Source organism: Caretta caretta, chromosome 1 (genome assembly GCF_965140235.1).
Source record: "Caretta caretta isolate rCarCar2 chromosome 1, rCarCar1.hap1, whole genome shotgun sequence".
NCBI classification, from domain to species: Eukaryota; Metazoa; Chordata; order Testudines; family Cheloniidae; genus Caretta; species Caretta caretta.
Window position 1 is genome coordinate 259195507 of NC_134206.1, and position 6000 is coordinate 259201506.

Consider the following 6000-nt stretch of genomic DNA (forward strand, 5'->3'; position numbering starts at 1 on the left):
TTGTGTATTAAACGGCTCCGCGTAGGAACGTGCTGCTGGTAGCAGTTACGGGGAGCAATTTACTGCACTACACCGGCGCAACGCTCTGGGGGGCAGGGAGCGGGGGGGGTTGGATAGAGGGCAGGGGAGTTCAGGGTGGTGGTCAGGAGGGCGGGGGTGTGGATGGGGTCGGGGCAGTCAGAGGGTGGGGGGGGTTGAATGGGGGCTGGGGTCCCGGGGGGGCAGTCAGGAAGGAGGGGGGGTTGGATGGGGCGGTGGGGGGCAGTCAGGGGCAGGGGTTCCGGGGGCGGTCAGGGGACAGGGAGTGTGTGGGGGGGTGGATGGGGCAGGGGTCCTTGGGAGGCCGTCAGGGAACAGGGGCGGTTGGATGGGGCAGGAGTCCAGGGGGGGCCATCGGGGGCGAGAAGCAAGTGGGGGCGGATGGGGGTGGGGGCACAGCCTGGCACAGCCTCCCCTAACCGGCCCTCCATACAATTTCCAAAACCCGATGTGGCCCTCACACCAAACAGTATGCCCGCCCCGCTCTACCCTAACCAAATGTGCGCTTTGCAGCTCCATGTATGGTCAAGGACAGTAGGGGGCGCTGTGCAGCACCATGCGGAGCCCTCACCCCAGAATGACTAACTGTCACCAGCAGCCATACACGCCTCGCGAGGATGAGCCAGGCTTTCAACAGGATGTGAGGCTGCAATTCAGCACAGCTAAAATGAGACAATCAGATGAGAGGTGGGGGACCTAACTGTCATATGGAGAAGAGCATGGGAGTTACCACCTTACTAATGACCACAATTTACATTTATAGTCCTGTTCATCCCAAAGGGCTTTACAAACTGTACATAGGAATCACAACACTGAAAGGCAGCCACCTCTGGGATGGAACAGGGCAGCTGATTAACAGTGTATGGCAGCAACAGTTCTGGCCAGGAAGGGGAGGAGAATACCATTTCTAAAGAGAAAAGCAGAGAATGCATTTACTAAGTTGGAATTTGACAAGGGCACTGAGATTAACATCCCTATAAGGCTACCTAACCCCTTGCTTCGAGGAGATCTCTTAGGCCCTTGGGAGTGCTTTCAAAATCTCAGACCTCTTGAGGTGGACACAGCTGCCAGTGTCACATACATGTCCCGGCTGTAGCAACCACAACCTTGAACATGGCATTCAATAGCTTTAGAGAAGGAATAGAGAGTTCAGTCCTGCCCTGACGGGCTGCAAAGACAACAGCTCTTTAATCCTTGATCCCTCGCTGTTGTCAGAGCTCATTTAAAACAGGGGAGAGATTGTTACATGGATTTCAGACAAAGAGATGGACATTATTAGGTGCATTTGTTTCTTAATGGGAGAGAGAGACCAGGTGAGTGTGGAGCCAAGAGGGACATCCAAGGCTTTTCAGTTTCTCACTCTAGGCCGGTATGATCCCTACATGTGTGAAAAGCGTCTGGGGGCTTTTAATGATCACAAGTGATCCGGGCCTCAGTTTCCCAGCTCATCCAAATGGCAGCACCTGCAGCATCTTCTTAGCACTATGCTGGGGACTGGGTCAGTGCAGATTCAGGGGGAACAGCGCCCCCTAGTAAATCACCAGCACCATTTCCTCTGCACGGCCTGGTCTCCAAACAAACTTGCACTGAAATCACAAAACTTGTGACTGAAACCCGGTTTCATTATTGCGGTGCCAGGCTGTGTGTGGACCAGGCCTAAGTGCCTGTTCAAGATACTAAAAGAGCTGGAGAGAAGACACACTCTTGCTTGGAGTCCCAGGCATTCATATGACATTATTTTCTAGCGCTTAAAATAATTTTTACTCCCTGACAAGATGCTGCCCCTTACCCAACAACTATTTATTTCCCTGAATAGGCTCTTGGGAAGGATTTCAGCAAGCGATTTTTAAAAACCCAAATAAAAATCAAGAAGCCACATGATTTAAGCAAGGCCTGGGAGCCAGAAGGCTCAGTTCTGAGCCTGGCACACACAGTGATTCCCTGTGATGGCCTTGGGCAAGTCACTTCTCTTCTCTGCAGGAACTGATCTCCACTTAAAATGTAGGTCAACATAGCTATGGCGTTCAGGGGTGTGAAAAATCCACCCCCAGCCCACCCCGAGCACTGCAGCTAAGCTGACCGAACCCCGGGTGTAGACACTGTTAGGGCAGTGGAAGAATGCTTCCATTAACCTAGCTACCGTCACTCAGGAAGGTGAAGTTCCTACAGCAACAGAAAAACCCCTTCTGTCACTGGAGTCAATGTCTACACTATGGGATTGTAGCGCAGTAGCTATGCCGCTATAGCACCCATAGGGTATGTCTACGGTATGAAATTAGATCGAATTTATAGAAGTCGGTTTTGTAGAAAGCGGTTTTATACAGTCGATTGTGTGTGTCCCCACACAAATGCTCTAAGTGCATGTAGTCGGCGGAGTGTGTCCACAGTACCGAGGCAACCGTCGACTTCCGGAGTGTTGCACTGTGGGTAGCTATCCCACAGTTCCTGCAGTCTCTGCCACCCATTTGAATTCTGGGTAGAAATCCCAGCGCCTGATGGGGCTAAAACATCGTCGCGGGTGGTTCTGGGTACATATCGTCAGGCCCCCGTTCCCTCCCTCCCTCCGTGAAAGCAAGGGCAGACAATCGTTTTGCGCCTTTTTTCTTGAGTTACCTGTGCAGACGCCATACCACGGCAAGCATGGAGCCCGCTCAGCTAACCGTCACCGTATGTCTCCTGGGTGCTGGCAGACGTGGTACTGCATTGCTACACAGCAGCAGCAACCCATTGCCTTTTGGCAGCAGACAGTACAGCATGACTGGTAGCCGTCGTCGACGTAGTCCTGGGTGCTCTTTTAATCGGGCGCCTGGGCAAACATGGGAGTGACTCAGCCAGGTCATTTCCCATTCATCTCGTGGCGATTGAATCCTATCTGCAGTGCGCTGTCTTTTAATCTGCAGCTAGCAGAAGACGATGGCCAGTAATCATACTGCACCGTTTTCTGCCGAGCACCCAGCAGATGACGATGGCTAGCAGTCTGACTGCACAGTCTGTTGCCAGCAAGATGTACAAAGATAGATGAAGTGGCTCAAAATAAGAAATAGACCAGATTTGTTTTGTATTCATTTTCTCCTCCCTCCCTCTGTGAAATCAACGGCCTACTAAACCCAGTTTTGAGTTCTATCCTTGAGGTTTTGAGTTCTATCCTTGAGGGGGCCATTCAGTTTCTCGCAAAGCCACCCCCTTTGTTGAGTTTAATTCCCTGTACGCCAACCCTGTAAGCCATGTCGTCAGTAGCCCCTCCCTCCGTCAGGGCCACAGCAGACAATTGTTCCGTGCCTTTTTTCTGTGCAGACGCCATACCACGGCAAGCATGGAGCCCGCTCAGATCACTTTGGCAATTAGGAGCACATTAAACACCACACGCATTATCCAGCAGTATATGCAGCACCAGAACGTGGCAAAGCGAAACCGGGCGAGTAGGCGACATCAGTGATGAGGACATGGACACAGACTTCTCTCAAAGCACGGGCCCTGCCAATGTGGGCATCATGGTGCTAATGGGGCAGGTTCATGCGGTGGAACACCGATTCTGGGCTCGGGAAACAAGCACAGACTGGTGGGACCGCATAGTGTTGCAGGTCTGGGATGATTCCCAGTGGCTGCAAAACTTTCGCATGTGTAAGCAGAGTCAGGATGAGCTCCACCCTGACATCTGGTGGTGAGGTGTGGCAAGTTGTGGAAAAGAACTTCAGGGGCCGATCTCATTTGCATAGGTACACCCACCCCGCCTAGAATGAGGCCATAGCTGCCCAAATGGTCACTTTGGCTGCTGTGGGATCCCCAGTGTCTCTATTATTGGGGCAGGAAGAATAAATTATTACCCTGATTATGGGAATCAAGGACAGTGGAACTGTACTTGGCCTTTTGTTATGATGGAGGGAGTCACCATCAACTAAGTAGCACTCGCTAGGCAAGGGACATGGGTTCCAAAACTCTGTGAATTGAGAGAGGTTGGGGACAGGTATTGATACTTGGTGGCAGCCCCTCCCCGTTAATTGCACTTCCTCCTCTCTCCACTGTGGAATATCAGAACTAATTTTGATTCTATTAGGAGTCTAGTTACAGGCTGCTGAGCTGAATTCACTTTGGGCTAATGGTGCACCAGCACTGAGGCTCCTCTACTACAAGCTGAAATCACAAAAGAGCTAAACTTACTAAAAGCTGAATTCACTGAGTGTTGTATTAAGTAGTGGGAGAGCCTGAAGCTATATGGTGGAGCAGTTTGCAGGACGGTGAGCAGAGCGGCTGGCAGAGCAGAGCAGTTTGTGGGACGGCAAGCAGAGCGGCTAGCAGAGCAGTTTGTCGGATGCCTAGAGCAGCTCATGGGGTAGCTGGCAGAGCGGAGCCCCATGGAGAGGTGGGGCCATCAGCTTTGGACCACATAAGGTGCCCCTTAACCCCCTTCCCCCCCCATCTGCACCCAGGTTGGGAGGTAAAACTCTGCAGATAAACTTTTGAACTCTGGGGCTGCCCTGACCAAGGACAAAGACTTTTGGGTCGTTGAACTTTTGGGACTTCGGGTGATTTTGGGTTGCTGGATTCAAGAACCAAAGGGAAAGGACATGCCCCAGTTTGCTTGGGGTGGGTTTTGCTCATGGGTTGTGTTATGAATCCTGTTGGTGGTGTTTCCCCAACATAATGCCACATTGTTTCTCTCTGTTATTAAAGGGCTTTTTGCTACACTCAGACTATGTGCTTGCGAGAGGGGAAGTATTGCCTCTTGGAGGCGCCCAGCGGGGGTGATATATATTTGTCCCAGGTCACTGGGTGGGGGCTCAAGCCAGTTTTGCATTGTGTTATTGGAACGGAACCTCTAGATACTGAACCCGGCCCTTGTTGCTGCCAACTCTGACAGGCAGAAGGGTTACACATGCGTAAGGGCACTTTCATGGAACTTTGTGACTTCCTTTCCCCTGCCTTGAGGCGCAAAAATACCAAGATGAGAGCAGCCCTCACAGTTGAGAAGCGAGTGGCAATAGTGCTGTGGAAGCTTGCAATGCCAGACAGCTACCTGTCTGTTGGGAATCAATTTGGAGTGGGCAAATCTACTGTGGGGGCTGCTGTGATGCAAGTAGCCAATGCAATCAAAGATCTGCTGATATCAAGGGTAGTGACCCTGGGAAATGTGCAGGTCATAGTGGATGCCTTTGCTGCAATGGGATTCCCTAAGTGTGGTGGAGCCATAGACAGAACCCATATCCCTATCTTGGCACTGGAGCACCAAGCCGGTGAGTACATAAACCGCAAGGGGTACTTTTCAATAGTGCTGCAAGCACTGGTGGATCACAAGGGATGTTTCACCAACATCAACATGGGATGGCCGGGAAAGGTACATGACGCTCGCATCTTCAGGAACTCTTGTCTGTTTCAAAAGCTGCAGGAAGGGACTTTATTCCCAGACCAGAAAATAACCGTTGGGGATATTGAAATGCCTATAGTTATCCTTGGGGACCCAGCCTACCCCTTAATACATGGCTCATGAAGCCATACACAGGCAGCCTGGACAGTAGTCAGAAGCTGTTCAACGACAGGCTGAGCAAGTGCAGAATGGTGGTAGAATGTGCATTTGGATGTTTAAAAACGCGCTGGTGCAGTTTACTGACTCGGTTAGACCTCGGCGAAATCAATATTCCCACTGTTATTTCTGTTTGCTGTGCGCTCCACAATATCTAAGAGAGTAAGGGGGAGACATTTATGGTGGGGTGGGAGGTTAAGACAAATCGCCTGGCTGCTGGTTATGCACAGCCAGACACCAGGGCGGTTAGAAGAGCACAGGAGGGCATGGTATGCATCAGAGAAGCTTTGAAAACCAGTTTCATGACTGGCCAGGCTACGGTGTGAAAGTTCTGTTTGTTTCTCCTTGATGAAACCCCCCGCCTTTTGGTCCACTCTACTTCCCTGTAAGCTAACCATCCTCCCTTCGATCACCGCTTGCAGAGGCAATAAAGTAATTGTTGC